Below are 16,910 nucleotides of genomic sequence, written 5' to 3'. Positions count from 1 at the left end.
CGTAGGGATCAAGCGACACCTACATCTGGGGAAACCGAGGTCTGGGCGGTGAGCATGCGCCTCGGGATCCCCAGGCCAGCGCGCTCCCCACGCCGCGCTCCGCCTTTTGATGGAGCCTTTGCACACCTGGCTGCACAGGGCTGAGGGCCTGACAGCTGGCACCCAGCAACCAGCCCGGCCATCCACTGTGCCCAGGTCTCCGGAGCTTGCGAGTAGCTGCTGCCTTGGGCAGTGCTGCTTTATGTAAACTCACGCATTGTGCAAGTGTGCAGGCGGGAGGGACCTGGGTTCAAATGGTGACTTTCCACTCACCAAGTGTGCGCTCTGGACAAGTGGGGCCACCTCACTGGGCTTCCGTTTCTACATCTGAAACCAGTGATGTGGGTTCGTACCCCTTCAGGCGGCTGGGAGGATTAACTCTTAGTGCTTATAGAGCCCCTGTCACACGGTAGATGCGAAAAATCGTGATAGGTGGAGTTTCTTTTCTTTTCTTTCTTTCTTTCTTTCTTTTTTTTTTTTTTTTTTTTTTTTGTCATTGTAGCCAAGTTCTTACCTCAGCTTTACCACCAGGCTGCTCTGTGACTTTGAGCAACTGACTTTCTCTCTCTGGTCCTCTAAACTAATGCAGCGATCTATCTCCAGTGCTCACTTCCTCACCATTAAACTCCACCCCTTAGCCCTGAATTCAAGGTTTTTAGCCTCTTATCTGCTGGCTTCCATCTGTTGGGTAATGTCCACTAGAAGGGCTTCTGGACTTAATTTTAAAATCTCAGTATACTATCAATAGGTCCCAGCTCCCTCTTTTACTAGCTGTGCGAAGAGAGCAAATCCATCCATGGTCAGAGGCTCCGTCTTTATCTGTAAATTGAGACTAGCCTCTGTGCCATGAGGCTTCCAGAGAAAATGACAGGGCCTCTCAAAAGGGCACGGGGCTTTTTTTAATCGACAAGGCACTGTCATAGCCATCCTTACAAAGGATCTGACTCCAAATATCTGAGAGGCAACTGTTTAAATTCTCATTTTGTAGATGAGGAAAATGAGAACCAGAGAGGTGAGGAGTTGCCCGAGATCTTAGCAACCGGTGAGTGGTACCTCTGATCCTCTACACACACACACACGCACGCACGCACGCACGAACACAATCCTGGAAAATGTGAGGAGCTGTTACTGCAGGGGAGGGCTGTGTCCTCGGAGCAGCCGTCACAGGTCACAACCAAGAGCTTCCTGGGATGACCAGAGAGACTCACCTAGTGCCCCCACTGCCACCCATCTCCACCCCACTGCCCTGGATGCCTCCCCAGACCCGGAGCCAGGACCAACACAAGCCATTTCCCTTCTATGCCGCCTCCCACTGCATGTGCTCAGGTTTGCTGGAACACTCCAACACTGTCATGTGTGCAGGAGACATGCACTGAGCAGTGCCCATTCAGCCCAGCCCAACCCAGTGGGTCTTTCTGGGGCCCAGCCTTGGCCCAGAGCAGAGCACAAGCTCGAGAGCCCGACCAGCCTGGCTTCCTGCTCTCACTTCCCGACCACCGTGCTGCCTGACCCCAGCCCCTTGACCTGAGCTGCAGCCTCCTCACCTATAAAAGGGGAATGAGGATGCTCATTTCAGAGTCATCGGGAGGATGAAAGTACATGGCAGGCATGAGAGTGCCAGGCACAAAGTTGCTCACTAAATGTCCACTCCTGCTCTTCTTCTAGGGAACAGGAGAACTGAGGCCACAGTCCCTGCAACCGAGGAGCTATTTTATCAGCTCATCGAAGAGGCAAACTAATCTTCATGAAAGAATTAATCAAAGACAAGACAGGGAACAAGCAAATGCTGAAATGGTGCCTCCAGTGAGAGACCATGAGCTCAGAGGAGGTGGGTATCACTGTGGGCTAGAGAAGTCAGGCAGGACTTCCTGGAGAAGGAGGAGGGAAGTTGGAGGAGTTCCTGGAGATAGACATGCAGGCAGATAATCACAGCACAGCCTGACGTGTGCAGTAATAGATGTATACAGGTGTACACAGGGTCTCGAAGGATGAATGGGATGTGCAAAGGAGAGAAGGCAGAGGTGTCATCGTGAGCATGCAGGCAGAGGGAATGGCACCTGCAAAGGCACAGAGGTATGAAACAGCCCAGGGCACTTGAGGAATTACTGAAACAAAAAGAAGGAGGTGGTGACTGAGAAGACAGACAGGGGGCAGATCAGAGAAGGCTTAGAATGCAGGCTAAGGGCCTTGGAATTAGTCCCATAGGCCATGGAAGGCATGGAGGGTCCTATGGAAAGAACTGATATGAACAGATTTGAGATTTAGAAAGGTACTCTGATTAAGAAAGAGTTGGGCTGTGGCTGAAAATGAAACTGGAGGCAGGGAAACCAGAAAGAAGGTTCTGCAGTGGACCCACTAAGAGTCAAAAGCTATCAAGGAGACAGGAATGCATTTGGGACTATTTAGCAAGTAAAACTGCTAGATCTCTTCTTTTTATGGTGGTAAAATAAAATTTACCATTTTTAATTGTATAGTTCTGTGGCATTAAGTACATTCCTGAAGTTGTGCACCCATCAGCACCATCCATCTCCAGAACTTTCTCATCTTCTACAACTGAGACTCTGTACCCATGAAATGCTATCTCCCCACTCTCCCTCCCCACAAACACCCTGGCAACCACCATTCTACTTTGTCCCTGTGAGTCTGACTCCTCTAGGTGCCTCATAAGTGGAATCATATAGTATTTGTCCTTTTATGACTGGCTTCTTTCACTTAACATAATGTCCTCAAGGTTCATCCATGTTGTAGCGTGTTGTCAGAATTTCCTTCCTTCTTGAAGTTGGATAATATTCCATTGTATGTGCAAGTGTATACCACATTTTGTTTATTCATTCATCCATCAAGGGACACATGGGTTGCTTCCACCTTTTGGCTATTGTAAATAATGCTGCCGTGAACATGGGTGTACAAATATCTGCTTGAGTCCCTGATTTCACTTCTTTTAGCATATACACTCAGAAGCTGAATTGCTGGCTCATATGCTAATTCTATGTTTAATCTTTTGAGGACCTCCATACTATCTCCATAGCAGCTGCACCATTTTACACTCCCACCAGCAGAGCACAAGAGTTCCACTTCCTGCACATCCTCACCAACACTTGTTATTTTCTGGTTTTTGGTAGTAGCCATCCTAATGGATGTGAAGTGGTGAATTTCTAGATCTTGAGGAATGATTGTATGTGAGAAGTTGATGGGGGTAGAGGGGTCTGGAAAAGAGGAGAATGCAGATCCGCCAGCTGAGTTGGGCCCTTAGGAGGGGAAATAGGCATGAGGGAGTATTCGGGCTGTTGAGCTTGAGGGTTCTGTAGGACGTCCTGCTTGAATATTGGGATACAGGAAAAAAGGGGGGTTCCCGTGTTTTAGGAGTGGGATGATGAAAGCACCCACAAATGGAGCAAAGATCAGCCCAAGAGGTAGGAGGAAAGCCAGGAAACACAGTTCCAAAGCTGCATAATCTAGGATTGGATTCTGCTGTAAGCAAGAGAAAACCCAAATCAGTGGCTTGATCAAGACACAGATTCGGTTCTGTCCTTTGAGGAAGTGCAGAGGGAGGCAGCCCCCCATCCTCAGAGACTTGGGCTCTTTCTCTCTTGCCCGGCTGTTCTTAGCCCTGATTTCCACCTTCAAGGTCACTTCATGGTCACATGAGTACTGCTGCAGCTCTAGCCATCACATTCACATTCCAGCAGCAAGGAGAAGGAAGATGCAAAATCAGAAAACTTGCCGCTCAGCTGAGACTGCCCAGACTCTTTCAAAGGGTGTTTCTGGAAGCCCTTTCCCACCTCTCCCCATGGCTTTCACTTACACCTCATTGGCCACCCCCAGGTGCAAGGAAGGTTGAGAAATGTGGTCTTTTAGCAGAGCATATTGCTTTCCTGAATAGAATCTGGGCTCTGTTAGCAAAGATTCAAGGGAGAGTGGCTGTATGGGGAGGTCACTGTCAGAGTCTAACATAGAGGGAAAAGAACTTTCCAGAAGGAAAAAATGGTAGCTGTATAAGCTAAGTCGTAGAGGGTTATCCCTTGGACTTGACAATGAAGTCATTGGCATGCTGCTGCTGGATGATGGGGGAGGGGAGATGGAGCTGATGGCAGTGGCTTGAAGCATGCCCGGGGAAGCAAAGGCGCGTTAGTTGAGCACACTTAGGAGGTCCCAGACCAAGTGAAGAGCTTGGTACCTAGAGACAAGATGCAGGGTCAAGGGAGGCTTGGGGTTGTTCATTTTGAGATGTGAGCCAGAGAAGGGAGGGGAAGGGGAAGGGAGAGTGGGGGTTACTGCAGGTGCCAGGCCCCAGAGGAGGCAAGAGAAGAGGTCCTGGAAGAGAGTGGAAGGAGCAGCCATGCCCCAGGCAGGAGCCCCCAGCCTGGGGACCAGAGGACAGCAGGTGCGGAGGGAGTGGAGGGGTCCTTGGTGGGTGGATGGGTGGAGGTGGGAAACCAAGGATGTGCCCACCAAGGGCCTGGGGACTTGATAAGGTAGCAGGCAGAGTTGCCTCTTCTGTGTGAGGGGACAAGAAGCAGCTAGGGGTCCTAAGGAGCGTGGTGAAGGTCAGGACAGTGACATGGGCCTTAGAGAGAGCCACCTGCAACAAGAAAACAGACTGAAGACAGATGCCCAGCTGAGACAGGAAACCACCCTCCATGGTGGCCGTGACCCATGGACAGGGATGCAGGCAGCTGATTGGGATGGGGTGTGAGGCAGACAGCCAGGGTAGCCCTGCAGGAGGGAGGAGAGGGCTCCGGCAAGCCCATCTTACAGATGAGAAAACAGAGGCCCAGAGGGGAGAAGAGATCCACCCAGGGTCACACAGAGAATGATGAACTGGACCCGGGCCTTCGCTCTGGCCACTGGAGCCTGCACAAGTCCCTTCCTCTCTCTAAGCCTCAGTTTCCCCATCTGTGAAATGAGATCAGCTGGTGAGGTGGCCGGACCTTGGCTGTGACCATGAAGATTTAAGGATGACATAAATGTTCTTGGGATGAGGGATCCCCTTCTCCCTGGCCCTCCCTTTTAGCTGAGTCACCTCCAAAATGACAAAACTTTCAAAATTCCCCCAAGCCTGTGTTGGGTCCTCAGGGAGCTGAGTCACAGGGAAAGCTGAGACTGGGAGGAAGGCGGTGATGGATGCAGGTGAATTCGGGCTGCCACCAGGACCATTACACAGGTGCCCGCTTTCACAGGAGGCGGCATCACAGCCACCCTTCGTAACCCGATTGTGTTGATCCAGCCACAACAAACCCTCCAGTGAATTGTCCTCAGCACCAGACGCTCATTCCCCCTCCCTGCCTTTGCCTCTGTCCCACTCCAGTCCATCGTCCGCACACTGCTGAGCCATCATCCCACAGACAGCTTGCTCCGTGTCCCTCTCCTGCTCTGAAGTCTTCCATGGCTCCCCACTGCCTATAGAAAAAGTCAAGTCCTAGTATGCCAGGTCCTTCGTGACCTGGCCCCATCACCCTCTGCAGCGACACCATCCCCCAGTTCTCCACTCCAATGTCCTGCTTTCTTGACTCCAGGCCCGGGGTCAGGCCTTTCCCCCACCAAGCCCCAGCTGCTTCTCTACCAATTCGTCTCTACCAATCCTAGCTGTACAAACACGAAACCATAACCCTGATATCTCCATGTCCTCTGGGTTCACTATGTCCTTCATTTCAATCAACAATTATAATTAATAAAATAGTTCAACCCCCCACACCCCCTACTGCAGGAAGTCCAATGCCAGTCTCCATATTTCTGAGACCTCCTAAGAAGGACGCAGGGTCCCTGCCTCCCTTCACCTCTAGTTCTGCCGTTGGCTGAGCCACACCTCCACCGTACCCTGCTGCCCGCCAGCCTCTCTCTGTCCCTGACCCCCTCCTGCTCCAAAGCTCCACAGACACAAGGTTGTGTGTGCAACAGACTTTGGTGAAGGTTTGGGGAAAGGAGAGAGATTTCAGGACGTTCCTGGGCCCTCTCGGGCTGGGCCCCCCAGCTCCTTGGCTCCGGTTGCTGCCTATTGCTGAGCCCCTCTCTGCCTAAGAGCGCCCGGCTTGTCCCCACTCTGCTCCAAGTCCCGGGGCCTGCTGAGGTTTCATTCTCCAGCTGCCGAGAGATAACTCCCAAACTCCTGCTCCTTGTTACACAGAGCCATGTCCTGCACTCTGCCATGACCTTCTTTGGGACCAGGCCCAACTGGTCGGGGGAGGGGGAAACCCTGACCTTTCATAACCAGAAAGGGGCTCTCAAGGGGATTTCCCAAAGCAAAAGTGTGGCATCCACCTGTCACAGCCACCTCAAGCAAGGCGCGCTGCCTTCAGTCCTTTATTTTAGTAGCAGTGATTTTTTTTAGGGTTTTTTTTTCCCCTTACAATACGGAACTATGGAGTCAGAGGGGGAACATCAAGTCCAGTGTCATCACTTAGAAAAGAAGCTTCCTGAGACCCAGAGGTCAGGATACCAGGGAAAGCCCAGCAATTTCGTGCCAGGCCTGGGGCAGAATCTTGTTCTCTGACTCCAGATCTGGGGTTTCTCTGTTTCCTACAACACCTGCACTTCCACATCCAGTACACAAAGAGGAAGAAATGAACATTTGCTGAGCACCTACTATGTGCCAGGCATGGTGCTAAGCCCTTTGTATCATACAGTCCTCATATCTACCCTTGAAGTAGGAACAACTGTTCTCCCCATTTTACAGATGAGCAAACTGACACCCAAAGAAGCCTATAGTCGGTTGGCCAAGGTCCCTCAGCTGAGAACTGGAATTACAACCAAGGCCAACTCTTTAGGGAATTAACCCAGCTTGGTCTGAAGCTGGATTCTTAGTCTTCATAACAATAAAAGCAAACGTTTGTGGACTCTGCTTATGCCAGGCACCAGGCTGAATGTTTTCATGATTCATCTTGCCTAATCTTCACAATAATTCCAGGAAGCATGTAGGATTATTCCCATTTTACAGACAAGGAAACCAAGGCTCGGAGAGGAAAGGCATCTGCCCCAGCTCTCACAGCTGATTAGCGGCCGAGGTGGATTCAAACCTCGATCCATCCAGTCCAAGCTACGGTCTTCCCGCTCCTCTTTGCCCAGGGGCCCCCTCCAGCCCTTTCTGCTGGGGAAGGACAGGTATGGCCACAAAGGCCAGTGCACATGCCTGCCTCTCCTTCTTGCCCCCACCAGCTTTAGGGCCTCCTTTTCTCCCCAATTGTGAATTCACTTCTGGGCACCTGGGACCCTTCAGGTTGGAATGTGGTTCTGGTCATGGTGCCAGACTAGAGGTGGCACTTCCAGGGCTCGGCAGAAAGGATTAGGTTTGGAGCTGGGAAGCCCCTCTAGGCAAAGCCCTGGCTGTTAGACCCAGGCTGCTCCTGGAGTGGACACTGGGCACCACTCGGGGACTGAGCCAGCTGACCCCTGCGGTCCCATCCAAGACCAAAATGGGGAATTCCCCTTTCTCCCTCCCTCCAGGCAGCTTCACCTCCACCTTCCCCTCCCACTGGGGCCCTGACTCTTAGCTCCATCCAGCTGCAGCTGGAGAGGCATTGGCCTCCTGTATCCCAGCAGTTAGGGGTGCACATTTGTAGATTCGATGGGGTGTCTCCCGTGAAACTCCTTGATTGCAAGCAACAGAATCCAATTTGGGGGTAGGGTGATGCACTGTGAGAAGCACTCAGCTCATCGTTGCTGGCTTTGAAGCTGGAGGATGGGGACATGAGCCAAAGAATATAGGGGGCTTCTAACAACTAAAAAAAGCGAGGAAACGGGTTCTTGAGAAAGCCTCCGGAGAGCAACGCAGTCCTGCAAACACCTTTTTTTTTTATTTAGCCCAGTGAGACTCATTTCAGACTTCTGATCTTCAGAACTCCCAATGTCAGTGGTTTGGAGAGAGCAACCCGGAATGGTCATGCGTCCCTTGTCAACTTTCTTCTCGGTGAGAATGTTGATCTGCTCCAGAAAGTGAAATCTAAGGAGTTCCGTCTTCATTTAGCTGTTATCAATAACCATATCACAGTCGTAAACAGCTTATTAAGTGCACAGCATGGTATTGACATCTTAAATCAGAGGACCAAACATGGAGCTGCTGACCTCGGAAATGTGGAACTGGTGGAAACCCTGCTGAAGGCCGGCTGTGACTTGAAGATTGTCCATAAGCAAGGAGAGACTGCACTAGCCGTGGCCTCCAGGAGCAACCACAGCCTTGTTGTGGGCATGCTCATTAAAGCAGAGAGATGCTATGCCTGGAGAGAGCAGCAGAGTGAGAGCACCAGGGACCCATCAGCACACTGTACTCTGACTTTCAAGCAAGATCACAGTCTGGAGACCAGGCATGTTCGCACGCTCCTCTGGAACCTGGCTTACCAGCAGCTGAAGGCCAATGAGTGGCAGAGGCTGGCCCTGTTGTAGAACTTTACAGATGACCAGATCAGAGCCATCGAGGAGCAGTGGTCAGGAAATGAAAGCTTCTGTGAACACCGCCACTGGGCTCTGCTCACCTGGCTGCACAGGGCCCTGATGACACAAGCTGATGTGGCCGAGCACCTGTATAAAGAGCTGGTACACCCAAGTTTCCCAGAACTAGCTGAAAAAATTCATCAATTCTAAAGCAAAACTAACTCAAGCTCTAAGAAATGTGCAGTTTCATAAATGCCTAGAGAAATTGTATTTGAATGACTTTCCACTCTGCATGGGATTCTTTTAAATTCAATTCCTTTAATGCCATGCATTTCTTCTAGCAGTAGTAATGGTTTTCCTCTCAACTTTGAAGATGGTGACAGGACGCTGTAGCACATGAAAAGAGTAATACTATCATACTTTCCAACTACCGAAAAGTCAAATATTCTTTTTGGTTTTTGCTTAAGGCAAGTTGTATATGGTTTTCCCATTTCTGTCATTGGATGCAACATATGTAATAGCATAATCTAAGAGGGTTTTGTATATCATGTTTAAAAAAAAACTGATGGTGGAAGCAGCATCATGGTATATGGAAAAACCAAGGGTTTTAGAATAGATAGATAAGGTTTTGAAATTAGTTTTGCTATGTTTTACCTATGAGCCTTTGGGCATGTCCATATTATTTAAGTTCTCAGATCTTCAGTTTCCTTTGCTATAAAATGGGGGAATGTCTACTCACTCCAGAGGGTGGGAGTGAAGACGGAGGGTCAATGCCTATGAAATGCCTAACCTCACGCCCATGTATGGAAATCATAAACTGTTAGTTATTTCTCTTCAGTGAGAGAAACTGGGTTTGGAAATTTAGTCGCTATTAGCTTTAAATCACGTGTGTGTAACATATTGCTTAGAAAACACCAGAAGTATATACACCAATATATTTCTTATCTGTTAGTGATGCAACTACAGGTGATTTTTATTTTCTTTTTTGGTACATTCTAACTTTTTTCACAATGAGCACGCATTATTTTTGTAATCTGAGAAAGTTATGAAATAAATGTAAAGTATCAATTTGTAAAAAAAAAAAAAAAGAATACAATTTGGCTTCCTTATGCTCAAGGAGTGTGTACTGGGAGGCTGTGGAGAGGTCCCAGAGTGGAGGGCAGGCTGGAGAACCAGGCTCAGACTCCAAGAAAAGGAGGGCTTGGGTCTGCCTCAGCTGCCCCAGCCAAATCTCATCATGTCCCCTAGGCTCTGACTGAAGCAAACCCAGTGGCTGAAGGAACACAATGACCAGGTTGGCTTAGCAGATCACAGGTTCTGAGGAGTCTCCTCCAAAGCAGAGGGACTAAGAGTTGGCAGGGGGGGACCCCCAAACATCCTGGACGCTGGACAGTCAATACCCAACCTACTGCCTCTGCAATGGGCCTCAGACTTTCCTGGCCCCCATCTAGGCTAGAGGCTTCTCTGACTTGGTGCTGTGCTTCTTCTGTTATACTAAGAGTCCCCCCAGATCGGGCAGGTAGTGTGATGCTGGCACATACAGAGGGAGGAAGGAATGAAGGTGAGCTTTCTAAGCACCGACTCTGCGTCTAACCCATGCTGGCCTCCTTCACACAGGTTATATCTGCAAGCAAGGAAAGGTGACGCTAGAATGCAAATGGAAGGAGGTGTGAGACAGAGAGATTGCTGAGTGGCTCCTGTCTGGAGGCTGCAAGGGAGGTGGGGCAGGGAAGGAAGCAGAAGGCATGGACGAGGGCCTGCGTGGGAAGGGCCCAGAACACTAGGCCAAGAAGCTGGGCTCTTCTTAAAGACTTGGCAGCCACTGGAGTGTGGCCCAGCCCCCTCCCTCCCATAGGGCCTCGGATCTAGTCACCTGCTACCCACCCCAACCCACAAAATGGGACCCTCCTGGCAAATGCCCCTGCCTTCCAGGAAACGTCCCCGCACCCAAGTTCAGACCCTCCATTTGGTAGGACCTTCAGCTGGGCCCAGCCTATGCCCATCCCTAGCAGGGCCAAACAGACAAGCAGGAAAGTCAGCAACAAGAGACACGGGCCCAGATGCCCCTGGCCAGCCTGTCAGCAGATGGGGGGAAGGGGAACTCCTAGCAGAGACGGAAGACAACAATGTTGATTTTTATACTACTTTTATGGAGCTAGAAATAAGCTGGAAAACAAAATATGACTACTTTTTAGCTAGATAAAAACACATAACTTTGTTCCTACTTTTAACTCAACTAAAATGATCCTTGGCCTGGTGGCCAGAGATTCATTACATGATTTGATCAGTGTGTTAATGATTGCTGGCCCCAAATCTCTCCGCAACTGTACAGATGCCCACATGTCCCTGTAGTCTTGTCATCTCCTGTTGGGTCTGTCCGAGGTGTCTGCTGATGTGTGAACATGCTACCGAGTTATATGCGGTCCTGAACCATCAGGACAGGGCAGTAAGGTCTTGGGGTGTGGAGTGAGTGGGATTTGGGTAGGTTTTGAGAGAGGGGCCTTAGGACATAAAGAAGGTAAATGGCCAGGGACAACCTGGACTCAAATCCTAGCTCTATTTAAAAGCCCTGGAACCTTGGTCATTTCACCTCCCCGAGCCTCAACTTTCTCATCTGCAAAATGGAGATAAGAACACTGACCTCTCCGAATTGTGAAAATTAAGAAATTGGATGCAAAGGCACCTGGCATAGTGCAGTGCACATAGTGGGCCCACAGGAAATGGCCACTTTCTTCTCGATCCACCCCAAGGCTGGTTGAACCTTTCTCTTGCCCTTTACCCAAAGTGCTCCCCAGCTCCATCCTCAAAGCCTGCGGGAAGAGAACATCCCCGTATAAGGCGACTACAGAAGCGGGCCTCACTGGGTGCGTCTGGACCAGCCTCCAATGGAGACACCTCCAGGGGACCATCCTGGAGCCCACGGGCATGAGGTATGATGGTCGCTGCCAGGTAATGACCTGCCCTCAGTCACCGCAGCAGACAAAGCCTGCAGCCTTTCCCAGCAACAGCCCCATCACCAGGAGAGGCCCATTTAACTGCAGCATCTCGGCTGGTCGAGCCAGCGCTGCCAGGGCCGGCAGGGCACTTGATGAAGGCCCAGGTCTGAAGCTGCTGGGCCTTGTAGGAAGCACGGCCACTGGGCTCCACTCCCTGGGCAGAGCCATGTGGGACTCTGGAGATGCTGGAGGCCCTTACAGATGGCGAAAGGCTCTGATCTTCCCTTCATTCAACTTGTGTCTGACAGCAGTGGCATGCACTTGCCCACCTCTGCCCACTCCTTCCTAGACTCGCCCACACCTCCATCCTTCTTTCCCCCTGAAGGCCAGGACTGCCCAGGCCCTCTTCTCCAGGCTGCAGATGGTTTGTGGGTAAGAGCATGGGCTCTGAAGCCAGACTGGACTTTCTAGCTACGTGCAAGACCAAGAAGCACACCCACACAGCATGCTGCTTCTCCATGCCTCTGTTTCATCATCTGCAAAATAAAAATAATAGTCACGTATCTTGTTGTAGAGTTATGGTGAGTATAAGGTGCTTAGAACAGCCTGTAGCAAACACTTCCCAATATTGCCTTTTTTAATTTTTTTAAATCAAGCCACTGTTTAAAAATAGGGAGATTTCACAGAAAAATCCCAATTTCTGACTTTTCTTGAAAAATCAAAATATTTGAGAAGACACCTTCCTGCAAGGCACCAACTGGCATTCCTTCTGGACCAGTGGTTCTCATCCCCGGCTGCACCTCAGCATCAAATTCGAATCACCTGGGCAGCTATTAAAATATTTTGCAGCTGGGCCCCACCCTGGACCAATGAAGTCAGAATCTCTGGGGGTGGGGGTGGGGGTGGGGTCCAGGCATCCTATGTTGTAAAAGTGCCCCTGGTGAGTCTAGTGGATAACCAGGGTCTAGGGCCTCTGCTTTAGGCAGTCTGTGGACTTTCCAGTTGGCCACCTTGACATCTGCCCTTTATTGCTGCACTGTGGCTTCTTTTAATTAAAGAACAATTATTAGATCCCTGATCTTTTAAAAGTGGGAAACAGAAGCCAGACACAGAAGGTCATATGATCTCCACAACCCCTGACCAACTTAGCTCATTCACATGCCTGCCTGGCCCCCAAAAGCAGCAGCCTGTGACCCTGGACTCTGCCCCCTCCTTGGCCAAGCCTCATCCATATGTGACCTCCAGACAGACAAGTCTCAAGTCCTCATCTCTAATCCAACCTCTTCTTTTCCTGAAGACATCAGGAACTCTCGCTTCTCGGTGCCCTCACCTCCAAAGTCTCGCCTGCCTTCTTCCCCAGCAAACTCATCCTTGTGGCTCTACTCAAGGGCCACCTCCTCCAGGAAGCCCTCCTTGACCCACCAGGCAGAGTTGGACTCTTCCTCTTCTGTGTCCAGGAGCATCTCCTGCACCTCCTGGTGCCTCACACTGAAACAGAGTACTCATTCCTCAGGGGCCTGCTCCCTACCAGATTGGGAGCTTCTCAAGAGTGGGGTCATCTCTGGAGCCCCAAGACCTAGTTTAAGACCCTCCTGCCATGGGACAGGAGGAGTCCAGTGAGCATCAGTTGAATTTCCATATGGCCCCCAGCCCTCCATGAGGCTTTTCAGGCAGCATCTAATAGAAACCACACAAGAAACTTCCTTCTGACTCAAATGTCCAGTCAATACCAAGGTGAGCCTGGAGCTTTGCAAACTTGGGGTCTGGCCGTCAGTCACTCCTTGGCATTTTAATGCTTCTCACCCCAGCAGTTCCCTTTACACAGTTCCTGGGGCTCTGCCCCAAGCTGTCGCTGTGACCTGGACGAGTCACTCCTGGTCACTTCAGGACTTTTAGGATGCAAGGAGCCGTGGTGTGTTACTGCAGTGATGTGCACGGAATGGCGAGGAGCGGTGGTAAACGGAGCCGTTACGGAGTCGGCCTTGGGTCTCCCCTTCACCCCCCACCCCTAACACAGCTCCCCGTACTGTCCTCCACCCCGGCCGCACGCCCCACATGCCTGTGTCCCTTCCCAGCCTCCCCACCGCTGCGCTCGCACAGCTTCCCTCCCTCACGGCTCCCTTTGCACAGGCCCCTCCCGGCCTCTCAGCGCCCCCCAGACCTCCCTGCACTCAGCTCCCACCGCCAGCTGCCCCAGCTCTTCTCGCACCTAAGCCCAGGCAGGGGATCCGATCGGGCCACTTCAGCTCTTCTCACTGAGTCACAGTGAAAGCCACTGGCCTCAGACTGGCTGCCCTCGGGTCAGGTGTCCTCCTTGTCCAATCTACTGCAGCTGGAGGGTCACGAGGTACAAACATGGACACCTGGAGCAGGGGTGAGGAGAGGAGCGCTTGGTCCTCGAGGGGGCTCCGGCCACTGCGGGGGCAGAGCTTGCCATACCCACTACGCCTCCCCTGCTGGGCCTCAGCTTCCCCCACTTGCAGACCCCTCAGTGACCCCCATCCCCTCTGCTCTCTTCCTTCTCCCCTTCTTCAGTTCCCCCCAGGTCACCCCTCCAGGCTCCCACTCCATCCAGTGACAGCTCACGTGCCCCCTGCCTGCCTCTGCCTCATGTCAGCAACACACCTGTCCGGGAGACTTCAGAGGAAGTCTGGGGTAGAGTCGCCAGATAAATTTGAATTTCAGATAAACGGTGAAAATTATTGAGCATAAGCACGTCGCAACTATTGCATGAGACATACTAAAAAATTATCCATTGTTATCTGAATTCAAATTCAACTAGACGTCCCATATTTTTATTGGCAAAATCTGGCAACTTTAAAATGAGTCCCCCATGGTGAGGCGGGTCCCAGTGGACTTCTCACCCCACAAGGAAAGCAGGTCCCTTCACCAGATGCATCTTGGTTGACTTACACCGAATGTGCCTTCTCCAAGAAGCAGGTCTCTCTGAGGTTGATGACAACTGGATGCTTTTCCAACTGAGTCTGGGAATTCCAGCACCACCTCTCCCGTGTGTCTGTTAGGACCCTTGAGGGGCTTAAGTGAAAAGGGGACTCTGGCTCCTGCGACAGAGAAGTCCCAGGTGGGCTGACCCCAGGAGGCCTGGGCAGAGCAGTGAACTGTGTCACCAGGGCCCACCCCTCTGTCCTCTGTGCAGGCTCCATTCACAGACAGGTTTCTTCTCATAGCCTGTCACCCTCACCCACTCCCGACCTCTGCCCCTCTTCAGGTTTAAATCCTCTAAGCCACAGTAGGCGTTTCCATCCCCAACCCCACCACCCCGCAGCAGCCCCGGCAAAACTCTGGTGGCTTCTCCTTGGCTCTCATTGGGTCATTTCCCCGCCCCTGAACCAATCACTGTGGCCAGGGAGATCCGATGCTCTGACTGGCCAGATCTGAGTCACATGCCACCTCTGGAGTCAGTGGGCGGAGCCAGTCTTCCAGAACTCTATCTGGGTGACATCCTGGAGAGAAGGCAAGTGGGGCCTGGATGGCAAGGACAGGTGACCTCTGTGGTCCTGCAGGACACACCTGTGCTCATCGCACCCCCATGTTTCAAGAGGAGCACCCCTTCTCCATGTGAACATTTCCCCAGATTGTACATTTAGTATTTGTTAAATGAGAAACAACCTAATTAATGGTAATTTTTTGTTAAAACTACTGTGAGTTCAGGAATTCCTTGAAACTGATTTCTCTTTTATTAATCACTCCAGCAGCAAACTGTGTTGTGTATCCAGCCTGCTGACAAGACCTGCCTACTACGAATATGAATTTGAGGACCCCTTCACAGTCACGCAGCTGGCCTTTCCCAGAGTGAATGCACCGAGTGCGCGCCAGAGCCTCGTGGGAAATCACCCAGCCTACGTGTGACAAGGCTTCTCAACGAACAACAAACCCCTCTCCCACCTTGTCACAGCCCCCTAAGCAGGTGTATCACAGAGGACTCTGGTTACAAGCAACGGAAATGACCTTTGCTAACTTTAGCAAAAGGAAATATATTGGAAGGCTACTGGGAGGTCGCGATCCAGAGGGGGCTGGAGCACCAGGCTTGGGAACCAGGGACACAGCAGAGCTGAGAAAGTAGAAGGTACATTGGCTCGTGATTGGAATGATATGGTGAGCATCCTGCCCCAGGCATGAACAGATCACTCTCTCCACCGCAAGATTCCATTCCAGCGAAGGAGCTTCTGGGTAGCCCACCTTTACCTACGGAAAGGTGGGCCACTTGAGGTAATTCCAGGAAATGAAACCAGAGTGTTGCCTGCAGGGGAGAGGAAGCCGGGAGGCAGGAGCAGTGAACATTCCCTGCAGGGGTGACACACCCTTGGATTGGGGCCTCCCTCGTCAATCAGAAGCCTACCCATTCTGAGTGTGGTAGTCAATTATTTTGCTATTAGAGTTGCCACCACTTCTTTTTTCTTTTTGGTTATTCTGGAAGGATTCACTTGGATTTTTCCCCACTCTGGTTTTCTTTATGTTTCCATAATCTTTCGGCTTCTGGGTGGTCTGGTTTCCAACAAGCAGCAGCGTCAGCTGGTTCTCACAGAGTCCATGTGCTCATGGAGGAAATGTGGACTGAGCCGATGTCACCCCACCCACGGAAAGGAAGTGACAACTACACAAGGTGGAGAAGTCTATGGGCTGTATCCATAAGGATGATTTTGGTTACAAGGAACAGAAAACCGAATTCAAACAGCCTTAAACAATAAAGGTGCTTTATTGGCTCACGTTATTGAAAAGTCCTTCAGGAAAGGCTTGGTCCAGCAACTTACCAGTGCCAGCAAGGGTCCAGTTTCTTTCCCTCATTTGGCCTGCCTTTTTCAAGACTGGCTCCCTTCTAGTCCCAAGACACCTGCTACCAGTTCCCAACACAAAAATTGCCTTATTTGTACACAGCAGGGTATTAGAGAAGCCTCTCTGCCCTGGAATTCTCAGCAAAAATCCTGCACGCTGACATGGCAGGTGAGGGTCACATGCCTAGCCCTAAACCAAACACTGAGACAAGGGGTCGAAATGCACTATTGACTTAGTCCTGCCCCTCCCTGGCATCAGAAGTGGAGTCAGTCCCTATCCATGGATCCCCAAACCAAGAGCAAGGCTATCTGGGAGGGGGAAGGGGACAGATACTGGGCAAGCCACCCACATAGGCCCACCGCATTGGGCAGCCACAGACATGGGAGTTAGATGGTTAATCATCGTAACTGCAGCTCCCATCATGTATGTATTAAGCATTTCACATGCGTGAATAATGTGATTTGTGAATTATCACAGAACCCCAGAGGGTGGCCTGTTAATCCTATTTTGCATAAAAGGAAGCAGGTGAAGTGAAGTGACTTGAAGCATCATAGCTGGAATGAGTCGGGGGCAGCATTTGAAGCCAGGTCTATCAGACCCCAAACCCATTCTCCTAACCCTACCCTGTCCTGCCTCTCAATCGTGTGCAAGGCACTGCTAGGGACACCAGGAAAGGGGACACATTCATTCAACAGGCCTTAACTGAGCACCAACTATGTGCCAGGTATCCTGCCAGGCTCCAAGTTGTCAGGGGCCCTTGAGGTACAAGCCCTTCCT

At 51.1% G+C, this 16,910-nt stretch overlaps 1 pseudogene; it reads left to right on the top strand.

Annotated features, from left to right (window-relative positions):
* Positions 1–2,027: 2,027 nt before the first annotated feature.
* Positions 2,028–8,655, top strand: LOC134384079 (ankyrin repeat and death domain-containing protein 1B-like; annotated as a pseudogene).
* The last annotated feature ends 8,255 nt before the right edge of the window (positions 8,656–16,910 follow it).

This window comes from Cynocephalus volans, chromosome 8, assembly GCF_027409185.1.
Source record: "Cynocephalus volans isolate mCynVol1 chromosome 8, mCynVol1.pri, whole genome shotgun sequence".
NCBI classification, from domain to species: Eukaryota; Metazoa; Chordata; class Mammalia; order Dermoptera; family Cynocephalidae; genus Cynocephalus; species Cynocephalus volans.
This window is presented reverse-complemented; position numbering and strand designations above follow the sequence as displayed.